Source organism: Haliotis rufescens, unplaced genomic scaffold, assembly GCF_023055435.1.
Source record: "Haliotis rufescens isolate VD_foot unplaced genomic scaffold, xgHalRufe1.0.p SCAF_9, whole genome shotgun sequence".
NCBI classification, from domain to species: Eukaryota; Metazoa; Mollusca; class Gastropoda; order Lepetellida; family Haliotidae; genus Haliotis; species Haliotis rufescens.
Window position 1 is genome coordinate 34,380,285 of NW_025964383.1, and position 12,645 is coordinate 34,392,929.

The window sequence follows — 12,645 nt, forward strand, 5'->3', positions numbered from 1 at the left end:
TCCAACAAAAATGTTCAAATAGTTTTCAAGAAACCTTAGACGCACTGAATGAGGAGGATTTTCGTAATCTCCCCTCTATCAGAAACCCTGAACAGGATCTAAGCACCATCTCCTTCACCACTGGTATTCCAACTGCAGGCTCCTGGTCTCCCAGGATGGGGAAACCTGCTTCTGGGCAAGCTGCTCCATCCAAAAATAAATCACCTCAATCCGCCTCTGGAAAAATTACTCCAGCTACGGAAAGTACCTCGAGTGGGTTGTCACAAGCTAAAATGTTCCATCAAGCAGTTCCTAGCCCTGATATGGATGCTATCAACGCCAACCCAAAACATCTGGAACAAGCGTAGACCAACTTGCTGGCCAGGCATAAAGGACTTACTCCACCAAGTCATAGTGCTCTCTATGAGCGGTGGCAGGCAGCCTTTCACGATTTCAGTATGGAGATGGAGGTTTTCTCTGAGGCTCTTGCCAACCTGGAAACCAGTAGCCCTAAGGATCCTGGATCCGGCCATCTCGCCAAGGCACCCATGCCTAACCCTCATTCTGAGGTACATGGCACGGAAGTGTAAAGGCAGATTTCTAGGACAAAGCCCAATACTGAGGAGATTGACCCTCAGGTCCTTCAAGGTGCCGAGTCGAATGTCCACCAGAAACAAGCTCTAACCCCTGGGCAGAGGGAACGGAGGTGGACAAACTAAATCTATGGCCCTCAGGGGAATGATACATGTGAAACCCCATCCACCCAACGGACCGTTCCATACAGGTCTCGTTACCCCAAGCCTGCACAAGTTGAAAGTATGGGAGGGAAGGCATTGCAGTACAGGGAAGACTTAGACTCAGAGAAGGAGGATACACTTCTGTTAAGCAGAATGGGAATGACCCCATTTGGCCTCTAACCTCAAGCACCAAGAGAGGACATAAGTCAGAAAGATTGGACAGACCATGCTTTGTCCACATATGCCGAGGGGTACCCTAGGGTTAATCATGCCCAAAGGGATTACCCAGAATATGGGGATACGTATGGCCATTCTTTTGGTAGCCGTCAATGTTCCCGTCCTCGGTAATCCCCGATGTGTGAAGACCAAGACCCTTCGAATTATTATTCTGTAAGAGGCCCTAACTAATGCCGGGTGGATGCTACACATCCTGGGGCCCGCATACCAGCCAATTGCAGGGAACTCCAGCCACTATGGGATAAATCTGGGTTTTTTGTAAAGAAGATCCGGCACATGCCCACAGAGATAGGAAAAAGATGTGTAAGGAGATGACAGAAAGGATCAGGAGGCTCCTCATCATCAACATGTCGCCTGGAGAGAACATTAGATAACTCTTCGGATAGCGATTCAGATGAGGTACGTCCACAGCTGATTCAGAGAAGATGTAAAGCAGTCGTTGAAAAACCAACAGCTCCACTACCACGGATGTTATCATATGATGGTAGTGCAAGATGGTCCTCCATCTACATGAAATTTCAACACTTCACTCGATCCCAGGCCTGGAATGAGGAGGAGAAACTAGACAAGCTGTGCTACTGCCTTGCAGCCGACTTCTTTGCCTTATTACTAGAAAGAGATGAATTCATACTGGCCGGGCATTCAACATATCTACCCCAACTACATACGTAGCCATTTTTATGGTGTACAATTCTTCTTCTACCTCTCTCTCACACACACACACACACACACACACACACACACACACACACACACACACACACACGCGCGCGCGCGCATTAATTGTTTCATTAAATGTATCTTCGAGAGTCAGTAAGAAACTAGAAATAACTGCCTTTGTTCTGTAAACCTCACCAAGTTTCAGCTTTCGCCTCCTCCTTTGTGGACTGAGGTTTCACATTTGTAAAATGATCTCTCTTATCTGTCTGTACCATCAACTTAACTGCCCTCAACCCCTGCAGTTTTCCCGTCCTATATTGCCAAGCAGGTGACCCACAAGGAGGAATACCGCCCTCCCTCAGTCCAGTGATACTGTGCCTAGCACAATATGTTGGGGATACGTAGCCTTGCTGTGGGCAAACATTTTGTAACAATTTGGCAAACTTTGATATGTAAACAGCAAATATTATTCAGTTTTATTTCAACAAAAACGGAAAAAATCGGATCCTACTCATTTTGTGGATACCATAATAATAAATCAAGCCAATAGATCGTTTGAGCTGGCATGAATATAAAAAATAATTAGCAAGTCGATAGTCATAATTCCCTCTGTTGGTCCCACGTGAAATGTTGTTCATGAATAGAATAGATGGCAGATAGACGTTCGACCGTATAATATCATTTGCTAACTTGAACTGTTCATCTAATTTCCATGAATGTATGTTACACAGTTAACATGTTCATGGGCTTCTTCACTGAATGTATAGTGTGGAGGACTACTTCACTTGAGGATAAGTAACATAAATAATGATGATAATTATGATAGTATTGCCATTATTATTCCTTCAGATTATTAAAAAAAAGGTTATTATGTTGTCATAGAGAGAAAGAGGTATGGAGATTATGAGATTATTTTTAGCATCGGAATTGTTAACATAATTCTTAAAGATATTATGTTTTGTTTGTTTGTTGTTAAATGCTGCACTCAGCAACGTAAGGATATTAAAACATTACATTTAGGTTCAGTTGTATTTTTATATTTGTATCATTTTGCAAATGTTACAGAGACCTTAAGGGATATATAATCATGTATAGTCGCTATTCTTAAAGTTAGAATATGTTAGATTTATCAACCAAAAATATTGCACACAAGAGGATAATCATATTTCATGACACTATTCAACGTCGAAGTCAACGATATTTGTGTATGTTATTGCTACATGACACGGATACGTCATGATAAAGCAATTAGAAATTGGCATTTGATGATATAAGATAGCTACGCGATAAATCACAAAGAACAAAGAGGGAAGAGATATTTATTTCACGATAAAACATTGTTCTATCATGACGTCATTTATTGAGATTCGAACATGCACTCGCAACTTGAAAAGTAAAATTTGTAAATTTGACCCCATTTTTGAGAGGTATGTGTCTAGTGAGTTGTTCCCAATAAATGTTGCTGGAGAATCCGAAAATGAGAGTGATATGACAATCGGTATTGGGAGAAAAGGTACAGATGATTGACGAGAAAATTGTGAGAATATGCGGGACCAAACTCAAATCCTAAAATGGATTTATCTAGCATGGCCGCTGTCGGATTCTATTCAAGGAATCATCATTATTTAAGTATGGGTAAATATTGTAAAGCGTGTATTTTTTCCTAATTTAACACCCTAAAAGAGGCTGTACGTAATGTTGATATCTCATATAGAAATAAACGAGTCTCGGTCGTTGTTTATCGTACAATAAACAACTCCCACTCGTCGTTTGTTTCTTAATAACATGACCATATAAACTAACATTATATCTTTTCATGTTTATCGGTCAACAAAAGCGACATAAGCATTTCCATTATCATGAGAAACCCTTGTCAAAAGTAGCGCCAACTGCACCATTGCGACAACATCAGGAGCATGTTTCATGATTCATCATAATAAATGATGACATTGGATGCTCGCAAAAACGCGAGCTCATTCCGATCCACTAGTTGCACCCGCCACAAACACATCCAAAGGCAAGCCAATTGTTCACCCGAAAAGGCACAGAATTGCATCTGACATCATTTTTGTCATTGATACGTCAAACCTGGAAATGCCGTCTACACGTCCAACACAAAGCCCAAGCCAGGACCCAAATCGTTCAAACCCGGCCAAAGTTCTGTTAATTACATACATTTCCCCCTAACCTTAAATAATCTATACTAGTTCTGAAGTAAATCGTATTTACCCGTATGAATCGTCTTATGTTATTTATTGCCGATAAACAGAATATGCACACTTTCTGAAAGTACTGTGTGATAAGTCACGCACCAAACCTATACTCTCGATATACATGCTGCTCTTACTTAAAAAAGAATATTGGGTTAACAAGATACGTATATTAAAGTACTATGCTTTCCTGATGTGCTCTCATTCTAATTTGAAATAATGGCATAAATAGTTACCACTCATCTTTCAATATTTTTCAAGTTTGGGTTAATCACGAACATATTTGAATATGTACAACATCTATACTTACTTATCTTTATACTTAAAGGCATCAGGTTTGTCTGTCATAAGACCCAGAAACAAATAAGTCAAACACAGCCCAATATTTGGCTCTTGGCTCCTTGTTCTTATATTTTATAAGTATTGTTTAAACAACTGTTTTTTTCTGTAAAATATGTTCATTTCAGAAATTAGATGTTATTCTAGCATTAGGTCTGTGGTACGTTTACTGCATCAGTATTACATTAAAACGATATTACATTATATAAATCCATACAGAGGAAATGCTTAACATTTATCTTTTAAGGAAGAGTGCAGGACGACTTGTTTTATACATATAAATGTGGACATATAGGTATGGACATTTGGATGATACAGATATACCTCCTTAAAGATAGTGTTCGTAGATGACTGTAGAAAATGGAATAATTATGTGAGTAATCGGGTTAATACCACGTTCAGCAATATTTAGCCATATTGCGATATTGGTTTCCAACATACAAGACGGACCATGAAATTATGACTTGAATTTGGACCTAGCTTTCTGGTGTGATGTAACACCCCAGAATCTCCGGTAGAAAAAGGGCTCAAAGCACGAATTAAGATCACGAGATGATACTGATGTATGCATCTGGGCATATATTTGCGTAGTATTACTACCTTAATTCATCAGTATATATGTATTTTGCAAAAAAAGATATTTATAGGATCGACGCTGACATGCGCATATAACCTATTCACCAGTGCTGTAATATTTCATTTCTTCTGACACATATCGACACGAGAAATTATATTTAAATTTAAAAGGAGCCCAAGTGGGATAGAAATTTGAGTCTGAACCTGTTGAACAAGGCTTGTTTCATTTTGGGCTATAGCATTGCCGCAAGGCCTGGGCGGAAGGGAACACCTGTTTGCACCCATCAGATACCAATCACAACTTCTCTCTCCTAACGAAAACAAAATACGAAAAATGTCGGAAGTGTATCCTTCTAATTTTCTATTTAGATACATGTTTTAACTTTAAAGTAATTATATGTATCTCATGTATTATTGGTATCTGTGATGCTGGTACCGTTTTGTTGCCATTGTGTAGCTTTTGTGGAGTTATTATGAATATCAAATACATGCCTTGAAATATGGACTTGTGAAAGAACTCATCATTGAATCATTTGCATTTAAATTAATGCATATACCATTTACTTGGCGTGTATGGACATATTATCCATCTACTTATACACACTTAAAATGGACATATACAGAATGTCCTTGTACCTTATTATTTAAAAAAATACCCTTGAAGATCCGGGTTAGAATAGGCATTTAACAACCCATGCTTCTACGAAGGCGACTTGGCTCGCTGACTTGGTTGATGCATGTCATCGTATCCCAAATGCGAAGATCGGTGCTCTTGATGATAATGACTAAATGTTTGGTCCAGACTGGATTATTTACGAACCACCGTCATATAGCTGGTATATTGCTGAGTGCGGCGTTAAACAACAAACAATCAAACAAAATCTATATAATTATTAAACACCTTCTAACAATGAGAAATTAAACTTATATTTTCTAAATATTCTGTTATATTTATAACATAATTTGATTCATAATTTCATTATTGCGTTGCTTTCTTCCCTGTCATTCAATGTGCATGTTCAAACCCCTAAACTTTTAATATTTCATTTTTCATAAATGGCTACGTTAGTGCGTTGCCTAGATCTCTCGTTACCTACTCACAAGAATAGATTAAAATAATTTGTTTTATTATCATATTTCTGTTTATCTAATTCATAATACAAAATTGATAATTCATTTATAATAGTATAGTTCATATTCGTGTATATCACTATCTGATGCTAAGGTTTTATTTCAGAAAATATAATTAATTCAAAATGTAGAAAGATACACAATTTGCCATTATTTGACTTTTAAACTGTACAAAGTATGATATAATGATCAGAATACCTGTAACGGGTAGTATTTAAGAAAGAAATAATTGTCGAGAAGTCCCATTTTTTTAAATATGCCCTTCAGTAGTATTATTGCATATCTCCAGAGAGAGGTTTACATTGTAGTTCTCATTATTTGTGGATAATTCAAAAAGCAACATAGAAAATATATATGCTACCATGACGAAAGAATACAGAGTATACATAACTCGCAATTCTATATATTCAGCAAACAGCCCCACACCGAAACTCCACTACATATCCGATTACACTGATTAAGGCTGTCCCAGTTCTCCATGCGATACTGACGCCCGTTCGTCTCCCAGACCATACAGAATAAATTTAAAAGGAATCCAGCTCAAGTCTAGAACGATTTGGCAAGCCTAGATTGCCTTAATTCTATCCATGAAAGTAAGCATTAATAAAACAATATTGTTCTTGTCTGCTTCAGATTATATTTTGTAGATACTTATTTTAACTAGGAAAATTGTACTGACACCGGCCCTGTCCCTATTGAAGCTATCCATAAGAATTTCGAATTGCCGTCCATTGTTCGATGTCAATACATCGATGACAAGTGAGGATATCATGAAGTAATCGTTGATGCCGCGCTACACTTTGATAAAAATTATAATCAAGTTGACTGGTGTGTACATTACTACAGTGAACATGTACATGATCATGCCCTAATAACCAAATGCCGTAATGTCAAATACTAATTTATTATTGTGTGATGATTTAACTGGATCAGTGGTAACATGTAATATAATATTATATTATTATAATAATGTAATATGAACATTCCATCAATTTCTTTCCTGGTTGGTCCATCCATGTCTACAAAATGAAAATAATACAATTAAAATGGAGCATAGAACAATTCTTAATTTCAGGCTAGAGCTGTGGAAATCTAGACTTTCCCAATCATTATAGACTTGAGTTGGTCTCATGTTTTACATTATTCTCTTGGGTCAACGTCACAGCTCATACCATACACTAACAAGACCAGCTTGCCCCCCGCCGGAGCGCCTGGATTTTGGTTATGTCATCTAACATGGCCAACTCTGCTCTTAAGTAAACAAGAACCTAATCAGCGAGGGGTCCTTTATCATCCCTATGTGGCTGCTTATAAAAATCTGATATCTTTTCCCAAAGACCTGGTTAATAATATATTTGCTGCTGAATATTCGAAACAAATAGAATGAGTTGGTACTACATGTACATATGAATACGGTTCTATTTTAAATGACTGCAGCGCTCCATTATGAAAACAATTTGTTTTAACGCCGCTCTCAGCAGTATTCCAGTGATATATGACGGCGGTCTGTTGTATATGAAATATATGCAAATTGAATCTTGAATCTTGAAAGTTGTAACATGTCCGCAAATAAGTATCACATGCAGTATACAGTATATCAACTGCAATATACACACAGTATACAGTGTGTCGCGAGCTCTGCGCTGGGCTGGAGCACACATTTCCTACACCTCTCCCTTCGGCAAACACATCACGAGGGTTGCAACGAGGTCACAGGTCAGGCGTGCACTCGTCAGTTGTCTAATACGGTCAAGAGTAAGATCTTCCGGAAGACCACTGCACTGGAGGTATGTGGATTATTGAGGAGGTACTACGTGTTTGGAACTGGGAGTTGAACATTAAGCACTTTTAGAGAAGAGCCCACAATAAAACGTTATGGACTCGCGGACGGACTTGTGTTTTCATTTCAAGACGTACATTTATCAGGTTGAACTTCCTAACTGTAACAATAACTGAACTTTACGCCTTTTATACACATTTGTGATGGGGCGACAATGCGACAACGAGACATATTTTGACCTTGAAAATGTCGCGTTACGGCATCGTCGCCCTTTTGTAAAATAAAGAAAAGGATTATCAAAGAGCGACAATTCGACAAATGGCCCATTGTCGCGCTTTTGTTAATTTTGACACGTTTTGCTTGTTTTTGTAAAGGCGTCAATGCGACAACGAGACAATGTCCCTTCCATAGTAATCCGTGCAAATAAAACTGAGTAATGAAATAGAAGTCTGACATGCCAGTTAAAAGATAGAGTGTTGCAGCTTCTGATTTCATAGATCTTCAAGAAGGGTTATCAATAATGGGATGGGTGATGAGTTCAACTGCATACGCTGTGATTAACAATAATGCTCCGAGTCAATACATTTTGTCAAATGTATGACATGTATTACGTGAATGAACATATTGTTTATACTCGTCCATGTTTTTGACGGACAAAATAATTTACATGCTCGGTAAAACAGAACGGGCATCATTGTGTGTTTCCGTGCTTTGTTCAGGTGAACAATTGACTTGTCCATGCATGTTTTGTGACGGGTGCCACTTGTGTGGCAGGATACGCTCACCTTTTCCCGAACACCCATTGGAGGACTTGAACCACTTCGGATTTTTATCCCACATCAGTCTGATACACCATGATATAACTGAAATACTGAAATACTGTACAGTTGAAAATGATGTTTAATGCGATTACCGTAGTGTGTTACTGCAACTGTTCATATTTTGTGCAGTGATGTTATGTAATATGTAAAAGAAAGCATATTCAATTATCCAATTGATTTGAATAGAATATACTTGCGTCAGTGTATTTTATTAACGCCCCAAATCGTAATTTAAACACATAAAATAACAGATCACGCATGGTGCCTTGACTTACTACTAGATTTAATGGGCCACCCCGGAATAAAATAGTTCCCCCAAAGCGAGGAACATATGTTTTAGTATGTTTGCAAGAAATATATTCCAAACAATATCCTCATTAGATGAGAAGATCTTTTACAGAATTACCTCAGTAAGTCAATTACAATGACAAAGCGTCGTAATACATTTACATCAAGTACAATACGTCAAAATGGCCGACACGATAAACGTGACGGGAGATATTTTCGAAGTTGTTAATTAACCTGTGGCTATTTCAAGCCTTTGGCATCACTGATCAGTTGGCCGATCATTGAAAGGTGATTGTGAAGATGTGTCAAATAGATATTAAGGTAAATTCACAGATTTCTGTAAATTGTCACTGCGACAGATTGGATTTTTTTTCGTGTTTTTTCTCTCTGGGATGGGTTGCAGCGAGGGTATCCTTAAATGGGCTTGCAACCACGCTTCTGTATGAATTCGTACCAGGGAATTCCAAGGGTGTTCCCCAGGAATGTGGAAGTAGTCAGTGTTTACGCCTTTTCAAGAATACAGTCACGTGAAGAACGTCATGTGACCGACCTCGCGTCCAAGTCGTATATCTTGTAAACTTCACATTTAAAAATTAGTTATTGTTATAACCAAATGAAACACAACCCATTATCCGATAGGGGTAACTGTACATAGCCGTTACCACAATAAACTTAGTAACATTGTTTGGTTTGACTTCTTGGCGCGTGTCTGAATTCCATTAACATGTAACATATCCTAAAACTAGCTTATCAGCAAATCTCGCTGCACTGCGCGCGACAGATACTAGAGCAAGGCATGCCAGAAATACGAAACCTAAAGCTTCCGAAAGGAAGCCTCGGACATCACGTGCGTCGGGGGACCAGCGCCATCTGATTGGCCGTTAACAGTTGTACAAGGCGGAGCAAAAAGCATCGTTTTTCCGTCCATTTTACGCTTGAAAAACTCGACCCTTTTCTGGACACTTTCTAGACGCTGACCAATTAATCAATTTTAATGAATTTTTAGTCGTTTTTCCGTCCAATGACCATATACGGAAAAAAACGACGTTTTCGTGTTTGCAGTGTCATCTCCTTCCAAGGAATGGTAAGGCAACTTGAAACGTCGTTTGGGAAACGGTCTCCAGCTGAGACTACCCAACTGCAGTTTCCAAATCTTTGTGAGGGCTCAGACGAGTCATTTGAAGAATGGGAGGAGTGTGTACAACAAGCAGCGATGGCGGCCTTTACAGATCTACCAGAGGACTTTGTGGAACAACAAGTGGTGCGGAAATTTTGCCAAGGATGCGCGAACAAAGAAGCTGCCCACTATGTTTCCAACCTGGGACTCAGAACACTGGAAGCAGCTATAGGTGCTGTCCAAAAGAACTTTCAGAATACCCAGGAAGTCTATGGTAGACCATTTGGCGTGTTTTGAGGCAATCGCACTTGGCCAATGATTCGGAGAAAGAATACTTGATTTCCCAAATGACACCCCTTCACAGGATAAGCAGCAAACTCCATCACAACCTGTAAGGTCGAGTGTGGTGGAACAATTGACCTGCCTGGAAGCTCGGGTTGAGGAGATGTCAGAAGATATCAAAAAGCTGATGGCTATTGTAAGTCGACAATTTAGAAGCCCCTCATCATCATCAACTAGATCTTGGGAGTGCTTCAAATGTGGGAAAACAGGTCATTTCCGGAAGTATTGTCCAAACAATTACAATGAAGGTGGATGTGGAAAAAAGAAAGTCATGTGCAGTGCTAAAAAAAGTAGGGGAGAGAAAGCAAAGCCAGACAAGATCCTAAGGAGGCTTTAAACACTTCCGGATCAAGCACAGAGGCCTAACCTCGATCCAAACTGAAGAAGGCCACCCCCCATCACATCAACCTGTACTTCCGCCACCCACTGGACATCATCCATCTTTCCCGACAGCCCACTCTGAGCCTACAGCTCTTGGTACCTCGAATGATGACAGTCTGTCATATCCAGAAATCACAGTTAGGCAGTTAAAAAGTGGATCCATGTTGCTGGTACCAGTCCAAATCCAAGACCACCACTGCAGTGGTGGATACGGCGGCTGGGGTTACTATTATTTCGGACATATTTTACAATAAACTCTCACAGAAGCCTGAGAAGAAGCAGGACATCAAGTTGAGAACTGCCAACAGGGACTTACATATGTCCTCATTTGTAACACAACCACTCCAGTTACAACTAGGGTCTGAAACCTATTCGATTCCTGTAGCAGTGGGCCCAATCCAAGATGATGTTCTTCTGGGACTGGACTTCTTAGTTCCCCATGGGGCACATCTGGACCTGACTAAACAGTTACTACAGATTGGATCAGATACCATTGAAATGACGCTATGCCATTCTCAAAAGGTATCGCAAGTATCCAGAATCTCGGTATTTAAGAGAACTATCATTCCGCCGAACTCAGTATAGCAACTTGAATGTCCAATATCAAAGCAACTCTCAGATTTCATTATAGAGCCACGCCTGACAAAAAATGATCTTCTGATGCCCAGGACTTACCAAACTGGAGGAAGTGTACCCATTGTGTGCCTTGTCAATCCTTCAGATCATCAAGTGGTGCTACAGCCTCATCAAGTCCTAGTTGTTGCCATGGTAATCATCCCAAAATCCCTGCTCACGTGACAAGTCTGTTTGAAAGGTCATCAGAGTTACTGCAAGGTCACAAAGTGCATCAATTGGCAAGATGACTTGGATTTGGGGAACTTCACTGCAGTTGAACATTCCATTGCTACCGGAAAGGCTGAACCAGTTAAACAGCATATGCGAAGAACACCACTTGCGACACACTGGACACTGCGCCCATACAGGGCCCATAAGTTGTCTTCATCCAGGATAATTACTACTAGGATTTCCAATACACTGTATTAAGTCCAGACAAGGAAGACAACATCAGTACATCATCATGATTGCCTCAAGCCTTGTTGTCTAAGACTAAGAGTGCTTCTGATACTCAAGAGGATCTCAACTTGGAGTGGCTCTTCAAGAATCAAACGAATTATTGTATCTATAATAAGCCTGATGATGGACAATTAATGATTGGCTGTGACCGTTGTGACCAATGGTTTCATGGAGCCTGCGTTGGAATACCCAAGAAAATAGCAATCTGGATGAGTACATCTGTCCTCACTGCATCACAGGAAAGGACAGGGTATCCTAGAGGAAAATCTTGAATGTTTCAGAAATATGGTATTCCAATGACGAGGACACTCCAGTGAACGCCAGGGAGCTAGAAGCAGAGACGCTTCCACGTCTTACTGGGCTGGAGACACATCGTCAACGTCTTCTGGTTCCCAGACCAGCTGAGGAGCTCCACCATTTCCAGGAAGACATTTCCTGCCTCTCAGATCTCAGATCGGCCAAATGTATCCCCGGAACATGTCTCAGGGCATCACCTATCCCAGATATCTGATAGTATATATCAGCTCCAGGCCTCCTACTATAGGAAAAGAAGCACTGATAAAACCATCAAGCCTTCAAGGAAGCAATCCTCTTAGAGCCCGCATCGATGGCAGGTGGCCTCTGTTGTCTATCTTCCTGTCGCCTGGGAGTAAAATGTCCAGCAACGCCCGTTTTCAAGTATGCCTGTCGAGACCCAGAACCGACGATCACCCCAGCAACAGGTGTCTATTATAACACCGCAAGGCACATGCATCACTCCTCACCCGTAAGACGAGTCCCTCCAAGACGGGAACGACGTTCTTCACCCAGAAGACAATTCCAAGACGGGAGCGACGTCTTTCACCCAGGAGACAGGTTCCAAGGCAGGAGCGACTTCTCCCTTACGACAGGTCAGGACTGACAACAAAGGACCGAGGGTCTGTCATTAACAAGGCCGTCCCCAAACTAGCAGCTCGTTTCCAGAGCAATCATC